The sequence below is a fragment of the Equus asinus genome, chromosome 22, assembly GCF_041296235.1.
Source record: "Equus asinus isolate D_3611 breed Donkey chromosome 22, EquAss-T2T_v2, whole genome shotgun sequence".
NCBI classification, from domain to species: domain Eukaryota; kingdom Metazoa; phylum Chordata; class Mammalia; order Perissodactyla; family Equidae; genus Equus; species Equus asinus.
The window spans coordinates 34,095,678-34,120,823 of record NC_091811.1 but is presented as its reverse complement, the minus strand read 5'-3'; the positions used below and the strand labels follow the sequence as shown (position 1 = coordinate 34,120,823).

At 36.4% G+C, this 25,146-nt stretch overlaps 1 protein-coding gene across 15 annotated transcripts in view; it reads left to right on the top strand.

The window, feature by feature from the left end:
* The window catches only part of SOX5 (SRY-box transcription factor 5), a 951,808-nt gene that overhangs the window by 453,891 nt on the left and 472,771 nt on the right, over nucleotides 1–25,146 (top strand). The window lies entirely within an intron of this gene.

Below are 25,146 nucleotides of genomic sequence, written 5' to 3'. Positions count from 1 at the left end.
GGAGACTTTTCTTTGCTTAGGCAGGTCAAGTCAGATTCTTGTCCCTTTCTTCCTATTGTTGTACATCAATTTTCCGACTATACTGTCAGGACGTGAGCCTGCCTCTTGGGGCTAGGAGCCTACAAGGTGTGACTCCTCTGCAAATACGATGATACCATTTGGTGACAATTGGTTGATGCAACTATTTTAATATTGGTTTGTTTCTTGAATATATCTTCTTTTCTATTTTTTTCTCTCTCAAATTGCTATATTAAACGAGAACAAAACTCTCGTTCGAACAGAACAATTATTTGAAACCATTTTCCACAGAGTGAGAGAATGCTTTATATAGTAATGACTAGCAAGCCGTGTTTTAATGCTCATGTGACTGACGCAGTGGTTCACAGCCGTTCCTCTGGAACCGTTCTTGCTTCGCACGTTATAAGGCATGTTCAAAGAAGGGAGCAGAAGAGAGAGTTCCTTTTCTGTCAAATTGATGCAATGGGTATATGGTACTGTGTGAAGCTTAAGTGACTCAGTTATTCCTAGGGACCTAAGTACTGACCTTAGGTTTTTGAGTGACATGGAAGAAAGTTCTCAGAACCAGACTGATTAGCTTTTTGCAAGATCCTGCCTTTAGAGCTTTATACAAAAGTCATCACTGACATTGTAATGGTAGCAAAAGAAAGTGGAGCTTTGGTTTTTATAAAATGTTATTTCTATCTGGATAATCATTTGGATATATGACTGAAAATTATGACTACAAAGTGGGCACATGGTAATAATTGTTTATAGCTCCTCTGGAGACACAGTGAGGCCAACTGGGAATGCTATCATTGTCTGGGAAGCTAACTTGGTTTTCCTTAATTCTTACGACTCCTTAATCCCCCTGTTCTTTGGTTATACCTGGTATAGGGAAACTGAACCACGGTAATTTCTTCTTTCTCCAAACCCTGGTTTTCATCTAAGATCCCCAATTTTGTTGTGGAAACCTAACAACAGTGATAACTAAAATAACAAGGAAAACAGCCAACATTCACTGAGTACGTACTAATAACAGTTATCTTGAGTTCTTCACATGCATTACCCCTGTGAGGTGATTTATTCTCTTGGGCTCTTTTGGTCATAAGTGACAGAAACCTAATTCAAATATGCTTGAACATAAAAAGAGAAGGAGTGTTCTTAGTTCAAATAAATGAAAATTTCAAGAGCTACCTAGCTTCAGGCATGACCATCCCAGGGCTCATTTCCTCTTTCCGAATCTCTCATCTTTCTTTACCTTTCTCTATGTTGGCTTCGTTTTTAGGCAGGCTTTGTCATTATGGTCTCTGCCTAGGCAACTCCAATCCTTTGTCCTAAAATTAAAAAGTTAGGGCTTCTTTTTTCATAGCTCTATACGACCCATATAGGTCACCTGTTGGTTTGGCTTGTATATTGAGTCTATACTTGATCCCATCCTTGTGACTGAGAAGATAAAGTGCTTCTTGGCCAGGACATATGCTTATCTCTTGTTTGAGAATAGAGGACCAATTGTTTCCCACAGGAAAAAAAAAATGTGTTTTTTTAAGAGAAGAGAAGATGCCAGACAGTCCAAAACGAGTGATCTCCATGACAATGGAGCAGTATTATTTTTCCTAGTTTACAAATGTAAGAACTTTGCCTAAGCTCACATAGCAAATATATGGGAATGTGGACTATGACCCCATCTGTCTAATTCCAAATCCCATGTGCTCCCAGGAGAGGTATCAGAGTTGAGAGTGTAAGACCAGAGTCAGAATGTCTACACACAGTTCCTGGCTTCACCACTTAGTAGCTCTGTGGCCTGGAGGAAATATGTAACCTTTTCAAGCTTCAGTTTCATTACTCATAAAATGGGGGTAGTAATTCTATCTACATCATATGGTAATTGTGAAGATTAAGTGACATAAATGTATAGACTGCTTTGTATGGTTACTAGCACACAATAAGTGCTCAATAAATGCTAGCTATCATTACAGTGTTTTCTTTTTTAATTAACGATAAAACTATGACTCAAATCACCAGTCATTCTGACTTCACTTTTATTTGCTGATTTACCCTAGGTCCCAAACTGGATTTATAAACCCAAACCATCAGCTGATTAAAATCTCTAATTTCTTCTTCTTCTTCTTCTTCTTTTTTTTTTTCTGCTTTATCTCTCAAACCCCAACCCCCCCCCCACCCCCGTACATAGTTGTATATCCTAGTTGCAGGTTCTTCTAGTTGTGGGATGTGAGACACCGCCTCAACGTGGCCTGAGGATCGGTGCCATGTCCACGCCCAGGATCCGAACCCTGGGCCGCTGCAGCGGAGCGCGTGAACTTAACCACTCGGCCACGGAGCTGGCCCCCTTCTTCTTTTTTTTTGTTTTAAAAGAGTGGCACCTGAGCTAACAACTGTTGCCATTCTTCTTTTTTTTTTTTTTTTTGCTTTTTCTCCCCAAATCCCCCCGTACATAGTTGTATATTTTAGTTGTGGGTCCTTCCAGTTGTGGCCTGATGAGCGATGCCATGTCCCCGGCCAGGATCTGAACCAGCGAAACCCTGCGCCACTGAAGCGGAGCAAACGAACTTAACCACTCAGCCACAGGGTCGGCCCTGTTAATTTCTTCTTTTGCTCAGCTCAGCCAAATCCATTTGTTTAATTTATTATTTTCTACGTTTTTGATATTATTTTCATAGTCTGATATTATTGTTCAACTCTTTTAGTATTACTTCACAGAGCAGTAAGTTTGTACCGGAAGGGAACCACATCTTTTTCCCACTCTATCCTTTGCAGTACTTAGAACTTTGTATAAACTATGTACTCTGTAGATATTTCTTGATTTCATTTGTGTTTTATGCTTTTGATGGTGCGTTGTGTCATGAAGGACCATCTATAGAGAATTAACAGGGGAAATGTGATTCCCTTTTCCTGAGTTTGTAGGTGAATCCAGGTTTGAGGTTGGGGCTGGGAATCAGATATGGGCAATCTGTGGGAGAGGAGAACGTGGTTCACCCCACCACAGACTCACATGCCAGCAGAGAAGACTCCTTCCTGGGCTCATAGGGACTCATTCATCTTCCTTCCTCATCTACTCATTTTCAGATAACATGAAGGCAACATGGTGAGACTAGGATTTTCTTTAGGAAATTCGTTTAAAAAAAAACTTTGGTCTAGGCAAGGAGTGTTTTCTAAATTGTTTCAATGGTTTGCAATGCCCTCCTGCCAAATGTGGACTTTATTTATCTGCAATGAAGAAAATAAACTATTTAACCAGTATGACTCTTCCAACCACCAGTCTAGCCTATTTCCTTTCTAGATAATTAAAGATTTTAGTGTCATGGGAGTGTTTTGAATATGGATTTACTATCAGTAAAACACAAGAGAGCTGTTTTCAGAGTCAGGTGAATTTAATGCCAGAATTTCAATATTTAAATGTCTTAGAGATTAGACTATAATGATAAAGATGAAATCTGATATGCATATAGTGTATGTGTATATATATGTATGAAACACTGTATATAATTACCGAGAGAGTACTTCTCTAGCAAGTGATAATTTTATACTTCTTAAATGTTGTAATCAAGTGAAGCAGCATAGTTAGATTAATGCAACGTTCCTTGAGTCTTGGCTATAGACTATTCAGAAAGGAAGCACACATTTGAGATATCTCCTCATGAGAATCGTGGAAGGCCCCTTGACATTTGTCTTCACTGTATTTGATCCTCCCCCCAGAAGAAATGGCTTGAACAGAGCCTTGCAAGTAACATTTTAAACTGCCTTTATTTATTTATTTTTGTAAAGGGCCTATTACAGCAACCTGGTCAAGGTTCAAGATCACTTACTCTTTTCATGTGCTGAAAGAGTTTGGCCACTTCTAAACCGCAGCATTTGGACTGGCAGCCTAAAGGCTAAAAAGCCCATATCTTTTAACCAACCTGAAACAATAACTTTTCCCTCTATATTTATAGATTGTTTTTTTCCTCACAAAAGTAATAACACTCAGTAAACGAGAAAGTGCTGCTAGCATTTTGGAGTTTTCAACTAATTCCTCAGCAAAGAAAATGTACTCTGTCCTGGTTGTATTTAGTATAAAAATAAAAGGAACATCCTAGAGACAGAGTGATCTTCCTAGTTGGTTACCTACAAGGAGATGTATTGATTTCTATTGGTAGTACTCGTTTCTGCCTACAGATGTACATTGTGTCCAGGGGTTCAGAAAACAGAGCTTTTAATTCTTTGTAAATAGTAGCATTGTATGAAAGGGGATTTTTTTTTAACTGCAACTGCAAAAAATATTGTGCACAACGGTTTAAAATGAATTGACCTTTTGTTTCAATGAGGGCGGTGTGTTACTTGTTATGGAGTGACTCCATTTGCCCATGCAAATAAGCACAAAGCCAGGATATTATCAGGCAATGGCAAAATTAAGAGGTAGGTCAGATTTAATGGAAACATCTGTCATTAACCCTTTTACTGAAACTGCCTCGGGGAATCCTTGCAGATAAAAGCTATGCTAGGCTATCTTACCTTGCTTTGCTGAGCTGCAAAGGGATGGCAATCATAATGTACAAATTCTGTTCAGAGGATTTACTTGAAAGAATGGTACACTTTAGTATATAGAAGAAAAAAGCAAGGTTTATTCTGTGTATTTTTCTCTTTACAAAACATTTAAAGACTGTGGAACAATTAAGGCTGCTATTAAGTTTTAGATTTTACATCAGCAGACTTATTCTCTGCTGTTGGCTACCTTATGCCATGACAATGAGGGTCATCTTCTTATGAATACCTTAAATCACAAACGGAATATTTACATGCTGTTTTCTGAAAAGAAGGAAAACATAAAATTAAAAAAAAGAGTGTTATATCTATAGTTGCACATGGTACCATGTTTTCACCTGTGTTGTGCAGTGGTAATAAAAAAAGTTAATTTTGTTAACTTAACATTTATTGAAGATAATTCAATTTATGAAAGTTTAAGTCATTTTGATGTCATTTATTTTTGTTGCTTTAAATGATCAGTTACTAATAACAAAAACATATTTGAGTCGCTTTGCATTTGCAATGAAATTTAAACACAACTTAAATGATTACAAGTCCTGTAATAAACTGCATTTGAAAATTTTTTTAATTTACATAAGTGAACATAAGAACATAAGTGTTAATAATATTAATTTGCTGATAGGTAAAGAGGGCAGCGGGAAACCTTTGATTATCTCCATAGAAAGGAAATAAACACAAAGCAATGTTTCTGGCGTTTTGGTTGTGTTGATTCACAGTATAATTGCCCTAATGTTATTTTGCCCCTCCTTTTTCTTAATATTTTTATTTTCACATCTGCCTTCTTATAATGTTTATTAAATCCTTCTTTATATGATCATTTCTGTCTTTTCTCCCTCAACTTTCTCTGTCTTCACACTATCCTGATATCAATGTAGCTGGGCCTTTTCTTTCTTTTACCTTTTTGAAAGTAGTATGCACACATTAAAATCCACCTCTCTTTTGACTACTTCTTCTAAATAAGACTTTAAGCTTATGTAATTAAGAAAGCATTGTAAAATGAGCAGAGTGGTCATTTGCTTTTTTAGGGGGCTTTTGACAGAATGTCTGACTCCCTTCTTTTGAGTGGTAGGGGCCCACAAACATTTGTGCAAGCAGCTGAATGATGGACCATTTTAATCCACAGGTAACCTCCCCAAAGCCACGGGATTGAACTGAATTGAATTATTCAGAATATTGCTTTGGCTAGATTAAGGAAGTGTGGCATGAAAGAGAATTAGGGTAACTATGGATGTTTCTTTGCTTTTAAAAAAATACACTATTCATTTTTTAATTTTAAGCATTAATATGTTTGAAAACTGTTGTTGGAGTTTAAAAAGAGCCAAGTAACCTCAAGCTCCAACTATAGAATTAAATGGACTTGAAATTATTTTATACTGAGTTTCAGAATTCACCTATTAGTTTTATACTGATCAGGCTTTAGCATTTTATTTCAAAGTATAAATCATCTCTGTTGCTTTTGGTGTGTATGTGAGTGTGGATCCCTATCAACGGGTCTGTTCCTCTTGGACTGTGAGCTCCTCAAAGGTGGCAACACATCTGTCTGCACTGACCATTGTAAAGCACTTATTTCAACAATATGCACAATTAGGCACCCAATTAGTGTGGTTTTGTAATGACAAATGGTTTCAGTGATGGCTTATACGCTAATACTTGAATTCAGTGTGTAACTCTCCTCTGTACAGGAGGCATGGCATGACAATGTTGAAAACTGTTGCAGCACATATGACCCTAGACTTGATTAAAGATCAAGAACATCTAATGCCATCCCCTCCTCCCAAATCATAATGCTGTAGACTCTTGGTCCCAGAGGCAAGTCTGACCTGCCTAGTTAATTAGTGAGTAATGCAGACTTTGGGGAGTGCCAGCCACCTTCAAACAGCTCACAGGAACATGGAATTTACCAACAAGATTTTGCCTTTTTACCCAGTTAAATTAACCATGGTATCTCCTAGATGTCATTGTATTTCATTCTTGTTTCCTCACTTATAATATTGAATCTAATGGTTGGAGAAGATGTTTTGAGGATATTGAAATTTGGCTGAAACATCTATTTTGGAAGAAGTCTTACTTTTTTCATTTTTACCAGATTTTAACATTTCTCTTCTAAGAACCATTTTGGTGATTAAATGCTCAGAGCAAGACCTGCCAAACAACACACATCTTGTTCCTGGTTCTCAGGGGGAAAACTCTATGCACTGAAAAGAGGGTATGTGCCGCTCAGGATGGTAAAAATTTATCTTTGATCCATGCAACGTTTTTGTTACAAAGAGAGAGCTGTGAAATTCCCTTTCTGATTTTTCATTTGAGGCAAGACATTGACTTTCTTTTCCAAATCCCATGGATTGTTGATCTTAAAGTCCCCCTTCAGTCAGTTGGACTGTTGGGACCACCTCCCATATTGTCTCTCTCTTTGACAATCAGGGCATGAATCCCTGGCTTCAGTGAATGGCAGCCTCTTTCTTGAAGGAGTTATCTGAAGTAGAAGAAGCGGTATTCCTGACTGATGGGGCTGCCTGGCCTAAATCTAGATTCTTAGCATAAAACGTTCTCCTGTTGCTGATTTTTTCCCCCAAACCAGAACAGTTTATTGTCTTGCTAATAAGATATTCAGAATGGTCTATTGGAATTATCATTTTATCCTTATTTTTTTTTTTAAATCTCAGTTTATTTAATTGCTTTTTTGAATATAGTCACTTGATTCAGAATTCAAAAAGTATAAAAATGTTTACAACAAAAAATATTTCTCCCATTCCTGTTCGCCATTTGCTCAGTTTCCACTCCCCTTACTTCCGGAAAGTAGCAATTGTAACTGCTGACTTGTATGTTCTTCTAGACTTTCTTTACTGGCTTATCCTTTTTAATAGGTCATACCTATTCTCAGTCTCCCAGTTTATACATGTCCACGTTCACTTGATGTTCATAAAGTGTCTTACTATGTGACATTTAACAATGTGTGTGTTGAATCTGGGTACTTTTTGCTTGGCTTTGCATTCATCTTTCCACTTATGTTTTGAAGAGAAATTTTGTATTTTCTTTGCTCTAATTCTGGTTGCCAGGATGGCTGAATGCCATTCCTGGAAGGGGTGTGTGTTAGAGTTGGCACAGACAGAACTGGCACAGGAAAAGGAAACCATTCCTGTGTCAAGGAGTTATATCTATTCGTTATTTTAAAAATTATTATTGCTACCTTCATTGACCATTTGTTGTGTGTGACCCAGGTTCTGGGTACCATTTTAAACAAAGAATGAGGCATGTTCCTGGGTAATGCCTCAGGAACTCCCAACTGGGCATATTGGGACTCTCTCTATGTTGAGATTATGATTTTGGTGGCCAAATCTTTAGCAATAAGTAGAAAATCGTCTGGTGCAATTGTTTTCAAACTGTGCTCTGAGGAAGGCTGTAGATTTTTGTAGGTGACCCTGAGGGCAGTTGGTGAAGGGAAGGGAAAAGGACATAACCATGCTACTTTTATCTCTTTAAATCTTGTAAGGTTTCTATTGAAGAAATATTTGAATGGCTTTAAAAAAGTTTGAAATCTACTGCTCTAGAAGAGAAATGCCTTAGCTGGAGTCAAGGAATCGTGTTCTTTAGTCTAGCTGTGCCTCATTTTCAATTCCATGTTGCCTGCAATGGAACAATCTGATGAGAACAAGTTGCCACCCACTTTGCAAAACTGATATGATTGTGGAAAAGTTGAGTGTGAATGTATGTTATTTCATTGACTTACACTTTTCATGCACTAGGGAAAAATCACTATTTAGAGGGATTCTGTAGGCAACTTTTTATAAAGTTAAAGATCTCTTTGTGAAGTGAAGAATGCCCTATTTTATGTTGTCTAAGTTTGGTTTTTTTATTTACATTTTCTTTGAGAGGAATGTGTATCTAATAAGAGGGAGAATAGTGGCATTGGCTTCTGGAGTTACCTGAAAGGTGTAACATTAAGGGATACAAATATCAGAGGGAAGAAAAGAAGCAAAGCATTGAAACAAGTTCCTTTATAATCACGTGCAAAAGAGGTTTCTAAGTTTTACAGGGGTGGAGGAGGAGAACATAGAAGCAGAAAATGATCTGGCAATAATTTGGAGACGAGAGAATGGAGAAAGATGATCGGGTTTACTGAAGAGCTTTTATTGAGAGATTGATGACTGTGTGGTGAGGAATTTGAAGGCACCTGTGTAATTCTTTTTCTGATATTTTTGTTTGCCTTTACTGTTAGCTTAAATTAGAGAAAGGTGTTTCAGAGCGAACATGACTAAACATCAGCGCTTTCTTAAAGTTGTTACTTTACATTTGGAAGTGAGTCAATTTCATTTCTTTAAAATCCTGTTGAAGTTTGCATATTACAGGATGACTATAAAAACAATGTTTCACATGTCACTGGCATTCAAGAAATGATTGCTGAATTCTACTAATTTACATTCAGATACATCCCAATAATTCCAACAGCACCAGCTTCAAATTAAATAGGTTGTGAAAGGGTTAAAAATCAAGTTAATGCAAACTATTTTGAGTTTAAATCAGTAGGTTAATTATAGATGTCAATAACATAGGTAGGACACGAATCGTAGCAGAAAAGACATTCATTAAGTTAAATATTAGAAACTATTTTTTAAGTTGGCGTAGTAGTATTAAACATATTAAAGATAATATAGGCGGAGATTGTCCATGTAGCAATATTTTTTTTAGAAATCTATTTCACTTAAACTGTAACCAGAAGAGTTGAAAGTCATGTGTAAATTTTTGTTTAATGCAATGTTTTATTTACTTTGTTTTAGTAATAGTTTCCTGGTACTCTCATTCCTTTTTAACTGTGCTCTGCGTTCTCTGGATAGCGCACGAATGAAAGGGGCTGATGGTAGATTTCTGGGGATCCCCCATGTTGAGGAGCAGGTGGAGGAAGAAGGGGCAAGTGAGAAGCTCAGAAAGGACAAGCGAAGAGGCGGGAGAATCAAGCAAGGGGCGTTCCCAAAGCTGAAGGAGGCGAAGAGCTGAGAGGTTGGTGGGTGGCAGTCTTTAATGCTACAGAGAGGTTAAAAAGATGAGGCTAGAGAACAGGCCAGTGGACTTGGAGATTACATGGATATTGGTAACACCTGAGAAAAAAGCTTTTGTAAACAGGTAGGAGCAGAAGCATTTGCAATGAATTGGAAAGCGTACAGGAGATGAGTAAGAGGAGGCAGTAAACACAGCCTAGCATGCAGGTTAAGGTGGTCACTAGAGAAATGGAAAAGGAAGTGAGAAATGAGGGAGGCTGGGTCAACCAAAGATAACTTGACTATTTTACCACTAACTATGTGTTTTACCTCTATTTGTGACAATCTCCCTTGAAAGGTCATTTTCTTCTCGTCCTAACTTACATTAAATAAATCTGGAATGGTTGACACTTTTCCCCAAAGTCTTTTCAACAATTTGCTTGTGGATTTTCACTTCTAGTTTACTATTTTAAGTGTAAAAATTACTTAAATAGATATCTTTGTATTGAAGCAGCCTTCCCTCCTTGCAATGAATGCCATATGGGTATGGTGAATTAGTCTTTAATTCACTCTTGCTATCTACTTGCTAGAACTTTACTTCTTTAAGTGAGTGTGGTCCATAATTGTGTGTGTGTGTGTGTTCACTATATTGTCATAGCCATGACTTGATATTAGGGTTGTGCTAAACTTGTTAAAGAATTGTGAGTCTTTTAATCATTTTAACGTTTTGAGACTGTTTAAGCAAGAAAAAACATTGTGTTAAACTCAGTTTTATTAGAACCAATGTAAAACTACCTGGGTCAGAAAAAAAGTCTACCTGTGTCTGGCATTTTTAGACCTGGATCTTTAACAATCTTTACAATTCCTTCTATGATCATTGGCCTATTTAGGCTTTCTATCTCTTCTGTCATTTGTTAATTTATCTTTAAGAAAAATATTGTTAGGATGGGGGAAATGAGTATATTTTAGGCTGAGGAGATGGAACTAGTAGATGACAGGGAATTTATGATAAAAATAGAAGAATCATGTAATTAAGGGGAGAAATTATTCTGGTGGAAGGAGTGATGAAATTAAGAAAGAAGCAGAGACATCTGTCCTTCAGCTTGAGAGAAGGAGGTAAGGATGGGCAAAAATAGGCTAAATTTAGAGGGGGAGGAAAATTGATAATTAAAGGGAAAGAGGATGGAAGCAAACATTTATTCATTTATTCTCTGTCAGGCATTGTACAATGGATTATGTAGAAATTATCACACTTAATGTTCATACAACCCTATGAAGGGGGTTTTAAATTCTCTTCATTCTAAGGACACAGATAGTTTCAGTAATTGTCCAAGAGTATCATGTTAGGAAACTGTGAAGCTTTCATTAGTATTTACTCAATACAATTACAGAGCTTTAAGTCAAAATATTTATTTTTGTTTCCTGTGCTTGGGGAGAATATATCTCCTATTATGCACATCTACTTGTATTTGTCCATATTTGCATATAAGTGCACAACTGCATGTAGACCTTATGTGCATCTAAATATAAAAATATATGAGACTAGGTGTATATTTATATATATAATTCATTTATATATTTTTATATATTTTTTATATTTATATATCATTTATATGTTTTTATATATATTTTTTATAAAATGTATATATAATTTATATATATAATTCATGTGAGCAAATTCTACATCTAGGGATTTAACCTAGAAGGGGCCCTCTCCAGGTAACAAAAATAGCAATAATAATGAGAATAGCTTCATTTATTGAGCAACTATGTAGTTTTTGACAATTTGCCTTTTTTATATTTTTAATCTCACCACAATCATAAAAGGCAGAGCAGTTATCACCATTTTTTTAGAGTAAATTCAGTATGTTACTTTTAATTAATTTATTTATTTTTTACTTTTCCCTCATCTCCCCAAAGCTCCCCAGTACATAGTTGTATATTTCGGTTGTGGGTCCTTCTAGTTGTGGCATATGGGACGCCCCGCCTCACCATGGCTTGGTGAGTGGTGCCATGTCCACGCCCAGGATCCAAACTGGCAAAACCCTGGGCCAGTGAAGCAGAGCATGTGAACTTAACCACACAGCCACTGGCCCGGTCCCATCACCATTTTTATAGATGAGCTGACTGAAGCTTGGAGACTTTCAGAAACTTGCCTTGGGTCACGTTGCTGATATATTGCTGAGCAGTCCTTCAAACCTAACTTTAAGGAACTGGACCTTTCTATATAAGAGACACTACCTCTTTTGTGATCTTCACTTATTATCGGTCAAAACTGTTTCGGGTGCCCTTTTCTTTTCACAGAAGCCACTCTAATGATTACCACTTACTCTCCAGATTCAGCATTGTGAATCTTCAATTGTTAGAGGGTTTTTTATGACTCTACTAGGTAGGTATTCTTTGCCCATCATAGTCTATTTGAATAGTCGAAATAAAATAAAACACACCTTCACTTTTATTTCTCTGAAATGGCTAGCCTGGTACCATGCATAGGGTATACGCTCACCGAATGTTTGTTAATGAGGCTTATGATGCCCTGAGTGATACGTGGCTACTCAAGAGGACTGAAGAAACTATACACCTGTTTATTTGTGCAAAAATGAAAAACATAGCATTTTTAAAAATCTTATGACCATATGACTGGTGATTGTTCTACTTGGTAGAAAATAATTCAGTGTAGGCTTTAGAAAATTCACATTTCAAGAAACTTCAAAGACATTTGTAATGATCATACACAGTCACTTATCCGCTCCCTCGTTCTTTTTCCCTTTCACTTTTCTGCCTCTGCGCCCACAGCATGTGAAAGCATTGAAAGAAAATAAGAATCTTAAACTCATAAACATACCTGCTTACCATCTGGCAGGCATCCCAGCAGTCTGGTGATCTCCTTAGTTATCCAGCAGATAGTAGAAAAACAAGAGTCCTGTGAAGATTTCACATGTTGCCATCTCCCTGCCAGATGGTGATTTGTAAAACATGGACAAATTGCACTGGCTCCACTTCCCTCCGACAATCACAACAGAAACACTGTAGCAATGGTGTTTAATTTGAAAGCAACTTCAACGGAGTAACTTTTAAGGTATCAACAACTAAAGAGGATCGGGATAAAATGTGTCATTATCTCCAGAGAGCTGGTCCTTCCCAAACCTGCTCTTCTGTGCACTGATACTTCCAGGATACTCCCTAAAAAAAAAAAAAAAAAAAAAAAAAAAAAATCTACAGAGGGTTGGGAAATGTCAACATCATGGGACGTTTGATTACTACCTACTGATTCTTTGCCACAACATGATGTTTTCCTGTCATCTAATGATGGGTTGCAGGACAAAAAATTATATTGACAAATTTACCAATTGGGCAACTGACTTCACATTGGAACATGAATAACTGAATCTCGGTAGAATCAGGGAATTCTACTCTCTAAGTGTTACTAAAACAGAAAGTACTTTTAAAATAATAGTTTCCCACTGTTTCAGTTGTTTTTTGTGGTTGTCTACACAATAGTCAAATCATTGGTCAGTTTAGACGGAAAATGTCAAACAAGTGGTTTAGCATTGCATAAAGAAACTACCAGTTTGTGGTTCTAACTTTTTCAACAAGCTTTGGTCTCAAAGCATACTTGGCCAGAGAGGGGTATCTTTTGAACTCTCTCAGTGATTCAGAGGTCCATCTGGACCTAGTGGACTAAAGCTTTGCTGGTATGGAGGGGAAATGCTAGAAGATAATCAGCTCTTCTTCACTGTTACAGTAGCTAGATTTACTTAATAGTTTCTCTTTTCCATCAGGAATGTGCTGCCTACTTCTTCCTTATGATACGGAAAGGTTTTACATAATTAAAATTTTTCTTAATGAGAGCTTTATTAATATGTACTGGACATAATCTACAATTCACCCATTTGAAGTGTATAATTTCAATTATTTTTCATATATCACAGTGTTGTGCAAATATCACAATTAATTTTAGGACATCTTCATTTCCCCAAGAGGAAATTCAATACTCATTAACAGTCACTTCTCATTTTTACCCCAACTCCATAACCATAGGCAACCACTAATCTACTTTCTGTCTCTATAAATTTGCCTATTCTGGACATTTAAATTAAGTGGAATAAAATAAGATGTAGTCTTTTGTGCCTGGCTTCTTTCACTTAGCATAATGTTTTCAAAGTTCATCCATGTTGTGTGTCAGCACTTCATGTCTTTTTATTGCTGAATAAATTCCATTGTATGGATATGCCACATGTTATTTATCCATTTATCAGTTGATTGACATCAGAGTTGTTTTATTTTTCGTGGAATTGTGGCTATGAACATTTGGGTATACGTTTTTGTGTGGATATATACTTTTATTTCTCTTGGATATACACCTACGAGTGGAATTACTGGGTCGGTTGGTAACTCTGTGTTTAATCTTTTGAAGAATGCAAGGATTGTTTTTGTTTGTAATTCCTTATTTTGTACAGGTGAAGGACACAGTTGGACTCTAAAAACATGGCATTTCTGTAACTGAGCACTTTAATTCCTATTTTAAAATAGTGAATGGACATGAGTTTTAGAATTAGACATAGAATTATACACACCTAAATCTGGATCCCAATTTCACCGCTTCTGAACTCTATGATCTTGGGCATATTACTTAACAGATATTAAATTTCATTCTGTCATCTGTAAAATGAAGATAATAAGACTAATTTTGCCTGGAGTTTGTGTGCCCGAAATGTGGTGATGTATCAGAAAGTAGCTAGCACAGTGCTGATCACATAGTAACTTTCCAATAAATGCTATCTTCTTTTGATTCTTTGCTTTTTACTTCTGAGTACCTGAGGTGAAAGGATGGAACTGAGGAAAAGCTTTTGGGAGGATCCAGGTATTCACGTGAGGGCCTTCTTGGCTGATTTACAGGGTCCTTAGAGAAAGGAATCACATTTTTATATTTACTCTTTAGGACTGTATTTAGAATTTAATAATCAGAAAACATTAAGACAATGCATACAAAACATTGCTGGAACTTTTAAGAACTTAGTGTTAAAAATGAGACTTTACTAGAATTCTGATGCAGTTGGGTCTGCCACATTTTGGAATTTGGGGCTCCTTCCACATGTAGAGGTGCTTATAAGGAATTGACATGAGAAGGGCATATGATTCTTAGGAATAATTGTTTTGTTTTAATTGAGATATAATTGACATTTAACAGTGTGTAAGTTTAAGGGGTACTGAGGAATAATTTCTAGTTAGAGTTTCAAGGGGAGGACTTTGGATAAAGAAACAAATCATTTGTGTTTTGCAGACATTAGGCCCTTGGCCGATCCAGAATGGTGGTGTCCATGTAGTTCCAGAGAGATGAGCAGGGCTTGCTCAAGGAAGTGTTGTCAGGCATAAACTTCTAAATTATTTAAAATGTCATTGGGGACGTCCTCCTGATTTCAGCATAAACCACGCTTGCAGCCCATAGAATGATAGGAGCCTTGAAAGATCCTTAGCAAAGGGAAGTTCATCATCTTCCCCAAGAATGGAATACCCATGTGAAATCATTTTCTGCCTGCAAAATCTGGCCTTCGTGTAACCTAAATCCTTTGTGCTTCATTTAAAGTCCATTTCCATTAAATCCATTTTCCTGAGGCAAAAGTATTATTAAATAACATGACAATCTGTCAAAAGAAGAGGAAAATATATATCTAGATTAGCCAGCTTTCTCTCTTTTAAACTGTCCCAGAGAGGTTCAGTCCAGCATAAATGGTGTGACCAGTGAAACCGAGATGCTTTCTTTTACTGTGTCTTTGGGTGGTCAGCCTGCTGACCCTTTGAAACTCTGAGAGGTATTTGAAGAAACCAAAAAAGTTTTATTCACGCCTCCAAAGGGAAGAAAAGAGAAGGAAAGGAAAAATGTGAATAGGTTAGGAGATGTGGTTCGGATATATTCTTGTTTATACTTAAATTCAGACAAAATTTTAAACCTTTTTCATGGCTTCAAGTTCCAAACTTAGGTATTGTTTATTAAGTTGAACTGTTTTTAATGATGAGTTTGACTTAATTAATTGTATGCACTATCACAATTCTACATTTTTGTGTCGAACCAAACAGGGATGTTTGAATTCCAATAATTATTCCAACTTAAGTGATTGAAAACACACAATAATTATGATATCACAGATATTAATAAGCTTTGTGAACTCTTCTCCCAGAGAACTCATGCTTTCTTTTAAAACTAAATTTGAATTTCAAGCCTAGATTACTTCATAGTGTCATTTTAAATAGATAACATCTGGAAGGAGGGGGAAAAGTTCGCCTTTCAGCTCTTCAGAACACATTCCATTTCAAGCCCGCCAGAAAATTCAGACCTGCTGCATGTTTAATTTTTGCGTCACTCCTGTTTTTTTTTTTAATTCTCTCCTGGTCCACTCCTCCCCTCTGGTTATATTCTCCTCCCCTGCTCTTAAATGTGTCTATTACCCTCAGGCTTTGACCTTGGGCAGACTGTGAGCACGAAGTCATGTTATTTAGAGTGAAGTAACACCAGTAGCCAGGAAGGAACAATGTAGTTCAAGCCAGATAAAATAAATCTCTCATTTCCTGTCAAGAGACCGAGCCAAAAGCAATGATGAGAGACAGGGGCAAACTGCGCAACCCGAAACACAGACGCTTGGGATAGACACAACCACAGGCCTCCTTTGAATACAGACAACAAACCAAAAACAGCCAGAGTGACAGAAGACATGTAATCACTATGGAATAAACCAAAATGTATAAAACAGAGGGGGATCTATGTGACTTCTGGGCCACAGAACAGACATATTTGAATTGCTTGAGTCGGGAGGCCTAAGGACTAGACTGAAACCTGCGAGGGATTCCCCCGTGCTGACTGGAAGTTTCAGGAACTCTGAAACACACCTGTGTAGCTGCCACTTTTGACCAAGTCAGCTTTAGAATGAAAACCAGACACATTGATTCTGAATGATGATGGGCTGAAATTTCCAAAAAGCCATGGGGAGGAACTCCCATATTCAGTTCAACTGAGGTACAGAGCGGTTATCACTGGCCCCCAACTTTAAGAAAACTGCCTTCTAAGTGACCGCTGATGTATTAAATGCCAATAGAGTGCCTGCTATCCACAGGTGCTATTTAAAGGTATTTCAAATATTTAATCCCTTTAAGCCTTAAAACAACCCTAAGAGGAGGCATTGTTGTATTTTTATTTTATAATCAAAAAGCTTGAGGCACCAAGAGGTGAACTAACTTACTTAAAGTCACATGTCTGGTAACGGGTAGAGCCTTGATCTGAGCCCAAGCCGTTGGGGTCCAGAGTCCACTCCCTTAATTACTATGCTTTGCTGCATACATGGCCGTACTCTACTAGCACGACATTTCACTAATCTTAGTTGTTTGCAAGCCCTGCTCGGATTCTTTTGAAATCCGTTATTTGTTTCAGAAACACAATGAGACTTGTAAATGCTCACGTCAGATCCAGAAGAAATATAAAAAAACAGTGAGAACAGGCTACATTCATTAACGATGCTGATTATTTTGCTTTTGTCCAAAGCTCTTCCAAGATGGTAAGGGACTGAGAGTTCATGCATTCATTCATTTGTTCCTTCAATAAATGCTCATTATTGAGTGTTTACTACATGTTAGGCTCTGTATGGCTGATGGAATAGTCTCCTGGTTGACACATAGTCAATCAAGGATGCATTTTAGGTCCACTTTGGTACAGGATATACTGTGTAGAAGTCTCCAGAAGACGGCAAAATTCTCAAAGGCAAAGAGTAGTTTGTATTTGGAGATAGAAATTTTTTTAACTAAATAGGATGAAATATCATTTTAACTTTTGAATCAAACATTTAGAAGTCATCATGTGGAGATGGAAACATTCTTTAAGACTCTGCCCACTTAGTGCCATAATGACCATGGACACACATACTTTAGGAAAAGAGCATGCCTCATTGTGAGAATGTTTCTAAAAAGCATTAAAGTCTTAATTTGTGGTCTTCTGTGATCCTCCTTGCCCCTCCTAGAATGGAAAAGGAACAGTACTTTGGCTCTTAATATGGACTGTGCAGAATTCCATTGTGGCACATAGCATATTATGTTATACTTCTCTAGTAGATGTAACAATATTATACTATACTTACTGCTAAATTAAGCTTCCTGAGTAGGGTATTATGTTCTTCATCTTTGTGTTCCAGTACAGGACATAGTACCTAATATAGAGAAGTTACTCAGCACAGGCATACCTTATTTTATTGTGCTTCACTTTATTGCACTCCGCATATACTGTGTTTTTTATAAATTGAAGGTTTGTGGCAACACTAGATCAAGCAAGTCTATCGGCGGCATTTTTCCAGCAGCATTTGCTCACTTCATGTCTCTGTGTCCCATTTTGGTAATTCTCGCGCTATTTCAAACTTTTTCATTATTATTAGATGTTTTATGGTGATCTGTGATTAGTGATTTTTGATGTTACCATTGTGATTGTTTCGGGGCACCAGGAGCTGTGCCCATATAAGACAGTCAACTGAATTGATAAATGTTTTGTGTGTTCTGACTGCTCCACCAACAAGTTGTTCCCCCATCTCTCCCTCTCCTTGGGAGACACAACAATATTGAAATTAGGCCAATAATAACCCTACAATGTCCTCTAAGTGTTCAAGTGAAAGGAAGAGTTGCATGTCTCTCACTTTAAATCAAAAGTTAGAAAGGATTAAGCTTAGTGAGGAAGGCATGTCTAAGCTAAGATAGGCTGAAACCTAGGCCTCTTAACAGTTAGCCAAGTTATAAATGAAAAGGAAAAGTTTCTAGAGGAAATTAAAAGTGCTACTCCCATGAATACACAAATGATAGGAAAGTGTAGCAGCCTTATTGCTGATATGTGGAAAGTTTTAGTAGTCTAGAGGGAAGATCAAACCAGCCACGATATTCCCTTAAGCCAAAGCCTAATCCAGAGCAAGGCCCTAACTCTCTTCAATTCTGTGAAGGCTGAGAGAGCTGAGGAAGCTGCAGAAGAAAAGTTTGAAGCTAGCAGAGTTTGGTTCAGGAGGTTTAAAGAAAGAAGCCATCTCTATAACATAAAAGCTCAAGGTGAAGCAGCAAGTGCTGATTTAGAAGCTGAAGCGAGTTATGCAGAAGACCTAGCTGAGATAATTAATGAAGGGGCCACACTAAACAACAGACTTTCAATGTAGATGAAAGAGCCATATATGGGAAGAAGAGGCCAGCTAGGACTTTCATAAATAGAGAGGAGAAGTCACGTCTGGCTTCAAAACTTCAAAGCATAAGGTGACTCTCTCTTAGGGGCTAGGTAGCTGGTGACTTTAAGTTGAAGCTGATGCTCATTTACCATTTCCAAAATCTTAAGGCCCTGAAGAATTATTCTAAATCTACTCTGCCTGTACTTTGTAAATGGAAGGACAAAGCCTGGATGATGGCACATCTGTTTACAATATGGTTTACTGAATATTTTAAGCCTACTGTTGAGACCTACTGCTCAGAAAAAAAGATTCCTTTCAAAATATTACTGCTCATTGACAATAAGACTGGTCACCTAAGAGCACTGATGGAGATGTACAATGAGATTAATGTTTTCATGCCTGTTAACACAACATGCATTCAGCAGCCCATGGATCAAGGAGTAATTTTGATTTTCAAGTCTTATTATTTAAGAAATACATATTGTGAAGCTATAGCTGCCATAGATAGTGATTTCTCTCATGACTCTGGGAAAAGTAAGTTGAAAATCTTCTGGAAACTATTCACCATTCCGGATACCATCAAGAACATTCATGATTCACGGCAAGAGGTCAAAATATCAACATTAACAGGAGTTTGGAAGAAGTTGATTCCAGCCCTCATGGATGACTTCGATGGCTTCAAGACTTCAGTGGAGGAAGTAACTGCAGGTGTGGTAGAAATAGCAAGAGAGCTAGAATTAGAAGTGGAGCATGAAGGTGTGACTGAATTGCTGTAATCTCAGGATGAAACTTTAACAGATGAAGAGTTGCTTCTTATGGATGAGGAAAGAATGTGGTTTCTTGAGATGGAATCTACTTTTGATGAAGATGCTGTGAGAGTGTTGAAATGACAACCAAAGATTAGAATATTACATAAAACTTAGTTGATAAAGCAACAGCAGGGTTTGAGAAGATTGACTCCATTTTTGAAAGAAGTTCTTTCGTGGGTAAAATGCTATCAAACGGCATCACATGCTACAGAGAAATCATTCGTGAAAGGAAGGGTCAATCGATGCAGCAAACTTCGTTGTTGTCTTATTTTAGGGAATTGCCACAGCCATCCCAGCCTTCAGCAAACTACCACCTTCATCAGTCAGCAGCCGTCAACATCGAGTCAAGACCCTCCACCAGCAAAAAGTTTATGACTTGCTAAAGGTTCAAATGATGGTTAGCATTTTTTAGCAATAAAGTATTATTAAATTAAGGTACGTGCACTGATTTTTTAGACATAATGCTATTGCATACTTAATAGACTACAGTATAGTATAAACACAACTTTTATATGCACTGGGAAACCAAAAAAATTGTGACTCGCTTTATTGCGATATTTACTTTATTGCGGTGGTCTGGAATGGAACCCACAATATTTCCAAGGTATGCCTGTATGTGATTGTTAAATGAACTGATGAATATAGTTTGCACATACATATAAATCAGAGGCATGCAATATACTTTTATATGTGCACTATTATGCAAATTTCAGATGGTCCAAGGCAAATTTGCTATTAAAACAATGACTATACCTTTTATAAATAACAATCATGATATAATACATAATTTTTTTTATTATTCTTTTTTTTTTTTTGAGGAAGATTAGCCCTGAGCTAACTATTGCCAATCCTCCTCTTTTTTGCTGAGGAAGCCTGGCCCCGAGCTAACATCCATGTCCATCTTCTTCTACTTTATACATGGGATGCCTGCCATAGCATGGCTATTGCTAAGCGGTGCCATGTCCACACCCGGGATCCAAATCGGTGAACCCCGGGCCTCTGAGAAGCGGAACATGCGAACTTAACCACTGCGCCACCAGGCACCCCTGATATAATAGATAATTTATGTGAATGTTTATTATATAAGGCCTGGTAACACCTTCTTCTAATGTGTCTAGCATGAGTTATTTAATTAAATCCTTACCCTAACTCTATGAAGCATGTATATGCTTTGTTATAAGGTTGAATTGAAAATGACTGTAAGTGATGGGCCTTTTTTCTTTAAATATTATATAATTAAGTTTATTCTGACACAATTACCAATAGAAAAGATCCAGGAAAATAAAAAGTATTCTACCCCCTTTTCTAAGAAATAATAAAGTAGTCCAAGTTCAAGAGGTAACTATAGCTCACATTTATATTTTTGTGGCCAATTCTGTAAAATTTTCCATATCCACAAAGAAAACTCACGTAGATCAGGAAAGGTTTTGTTTGGGCAATGTATGATTGTATGAAGAAACTGGTGCATTTTTAGGATAGGAAAAACAAAGGAATACCCCACAATGGACTTGGGGAACCCTTGCCTTAACCCCTGGAGAAATTCCATAGGAAAATTTTATGGGACCAATTGGACTTATGTGGATGGAGCAGAAGACTGCTCCAGCTCTGTCATGCTTTATTTTGAATTAGAAAGATACCTTTTATAGACTTTGAACTTTATTTTAAAAGGCAGGCATTTATACTTATTACATGCTTAGTAATCTGTTCACATATCGTGCCTACACAGAATACAAAATATTTAAATGAAATGAGAAAATTAACTGAGACACTCAGATGTTTTGTTTCTTGATGCCCACAATACTTGCACATACAGGTTCCCAATAAATACTGGCTAGTCTTTTGCTTTCTGATATTTATTGACCTTTTTACCTCTCTGCTTTGTCTTCTGTTGACAGAAAATGGGACTTTTGCTTAATCTAACTCAGGATGTTTCCTTTAAACAGAAACAATTACTTCCTTTCTACAGGAAATTTATGAACCAGAAAGCCTGTGGAGACTCTTCATCTCTTCTTTAGGTAGCTTGCAACACAATGTGAAGCGAAACTCGCCTCTGGCTCTGGTGGGGAACAGTATCAATGATTTTTATATGCCCCAACATCGGGGTTATCTGTTCCAATCTCACCTCTACTAATATTCATATTTAGGATATGATAATTAAAGCTTGATGAATGTTAGATAATACATTCTTTGAGAAACATGTTTGCTGAAGGTTCTGTGTGCTTCATAAAAGCAGAAAATGAAATCATTAAGAAGTAGGAATTACAAATGCCAGCACTGTACTGTAACCATGAGTAAAAGATGAAACTCAAATAAAAAAAATATTCTCTCTGTGGACCAAAGATGGATAATGAAAAATACATATCTTTTGGTGGTGTATTTTTTTTTACCTTTCTTCATGAGGAAAAACCCAATGAAATCAACTATCATGATAAAACAGTTAAAAGGAAGAAATTTTTGTGCAACCTACAAATAAACTGTAGAATTCATTGCTGCTGGCTGTCACTGAAGCAAATGGCACAGTACATATACTTTTTAAAAAAAGGTAAATCACTTTTATGGATATGGGAAACATTGTAATTACATTATCTATAGAAACTTTAAGAGATTCCAGGCAGTCACACTTCAGAACAGACAAACGGCTTGGTCAGGAAGAAATACTTCCAAATTTTGTTGGCATAGCACTCTTGATGTATGATCGTACTCTAGATTCTACTGTGAATATTAGGAAATATTCAAGACAGATTCCAGATTAGGATAAATGTGCAATCTGTTTTATCATTTTAACTACTTTATTACTACCTTGTGCATATGATACTATAAAGGCATATTCTGGTATTATTATGCTAAAATTAGTGCATATTTATTAGAGCCAAGAATAATACCAAGACTTCCTAAAACTTGCATTCTCTTCTTATATATGCCTTATGTGTGTTGTTAGTCTTTTATTTTTGTAATAAAAATGTTATGTATCCAGTTTTACACTAACTTTTCCCATGATATTTGAAGACATATTAAAAGGGTTAAATGCAGTGTTGGTTAACCACTTTCAAATACAGTTAAAGTGCTCAGCATTGTATCTTGTGCATGGTAGATGTTAAACAAATCAACAACTTTAGTGATTGATTTGGGGCTTTTAAAAGAGGACTTAGTGTTATTTAATATGCACTTAATGTTCATTTTTAAATGCAGTTTAAAACAACAGTTATAACTTATTAACCACTATATTAACAAAGCAAGTCTTACCCAAATTTATTAGTTAGTCTTTTATCGCAAGGACATCCTGAAATTTAGGGGTGGTATTTTTAAGAATTACTGACTATTTCTTTATAGCCAGGTACAGAAATTATTATCTAATAGTGTCATCTAATTTTCACTTAGGCATCTTCATGTTTCCTGAGTGTGAGCAGTGATTACTTTGTGTCACCTGTGCTTTAATTTTTATAGGGATCTTTCAATATATCATTCACCATTAGGCTCCTATCATGTGCACCGTTTGGAGAGTGATTTTTTTTTTGTAGTTATAAATTCACAAGAGAAGCTCAATTTTGATAAAGAGATAAAATGAATGGTTTAAGGAATTTAATGTATGTGGTCATGGTATTATATTATACATGTTCAGTCTTTAATCAAAGGAACTCCAAATACTTTAATGTCCTCATAAAGTTCTTCTTATAACTGACAGTATTTCTTAAGCCCCAAATGATTCCTCTGTCTGCCTTCTGAAACCAAGAATTTGTCATTTTTCTAGCACATGATATCAGTAGTAAGCAGTTCTCGGGAGCTCGTAATGTCAGTATCCTCATCTTGGCAAATGTTTTTAATGTTTAGGATAGAGGGAATGAAAGTGTACACATACCTAAGATGGGTTCCACTCAGTTAACAAATATTCAGTGCATCTTATGATATGCAAAGCTCTTTTATAGGGTTCAGAAGCTAGAGGAAGCCCACTTATGTATCCCCCAGGACCATCCAAACTGATCTTCGGCATTGTTCACTTCTGGTGTTTGTGGTCCCTTTGTAGATATGTGAGTTTTCCTCAGTGTCCAGACTTTTTAGTTTAAGAAATAGTAGTGTATTTTGATGCCTGATAGGAGGAAATACTCTTAATTTAGAGTTATACCTAATTTATTAAATGCTTGGGGTTCTTTATAAACTTTTTTCCCCTAAAAACATGATATTCCAAACAATTCAAGTACTTTTTACAAAGCATTGCAGATATATAGCTCAAGTAAATATTTAATATGTGTAACGAAACATTGAAAACATTTATGTTTTTCTATTTTCGTAGGAAATTCATGTAGAAGATGAGCAACCAAGGGGCATAATATCTTGTGACAATATAATAACAATATTGCTACAATTACTTTTCTACCATGTGGAAGTATTTACTAGGAATTTATTTACTAGGAATTTAGGTAAATTTGTCATCTTTTGTACTTGAAGTTTCATCACAAACCAGTTTTTTTAGTTTAGAAAGTAAATACTCAGGCATGTGAAGTAAATTTTCTAAGGTCACACAGCGAGAAAGTTAGGACCCTGGGTATTTTCAACTCTAATTTCTGTTCATTTTTCTAGGTCTAACTGCTAATCAAGCAATATTTAGGAGTAATTGTTTTCTACATGCCGGTCCTTTGAACTTATCTTAAAATATATCTATAATTTTATATGAAACACCCACCATATATTCATCACAGTGCTGGGTTTCATGCAGTCATGATACAGAAATCATGTCCCGTCTTCCTGGGAAAATAATGCTAACGTACTTGAACCAGGACAATGCAATCGACTGGCCTGGCTGATCACATAGGCATGAATTAAAATTTTAATTTAAAAAAAATTGATCTATGTACATAGTTTCCATAATAAGATTAAGATCAGCAAGGTTAGGAAGCAAGTGTTGGCTGCTATTGTATCTGCGTAGTTTAGCTTCCTACAGGACTGAGCCACTTCCGATTGGACACAATAGGCAATTGATAAAAGTTTCTTGATTCAATGAATGGCTTTTCCTTGGTTAAGTTTTTAATTTAATATGTTTAATGCATTATCCTCCTGTATTTATGTCATCAGAAAAGATATGAAAGATTTAAAAGGAGTAGGGGAAATTAATATGTATGTATTGTAGGATTTGGAGAAACTTTTTATTGATTTGAAAATGCTGAGATTAGTCTACCTGGAAAAAATATTTTACCATTTTTGCAACCATTTGAGCTTGAACTACCTTAAAGGGATATGTTTTCCCTTTTATTATTAAATGTGAAACATATCAGATTTTTTTAAGTGAGAATATTTTGTTTTTAATTGACTTTTCTGTTTGCAACAATGTTGCAGAGTTCTTTGCTTCCATAATGAATGGATTCAAGAATAGCCCTCTGCATCAGACTCTTCTAAGTATTATCTATCCAATGTTGACTTTAGTGAGACCTTGAACAGTCCCCACTACACAATATACTTTAGAGTTTGAAAAGCTATTTGTTTTGGCTTGTTTTACTCTAGCAATTGAGAAATTATTTAGTCATAACCGATCTTACTTAGACACAGGAAAAACCATCAAATCATCATCTCTTTTTGAATCTCTGTTTTTCGGGAGGTTTCATTACTTCTGGGGATATAAGTGACTCATATGTGTTGAGAAAACTCACAGTT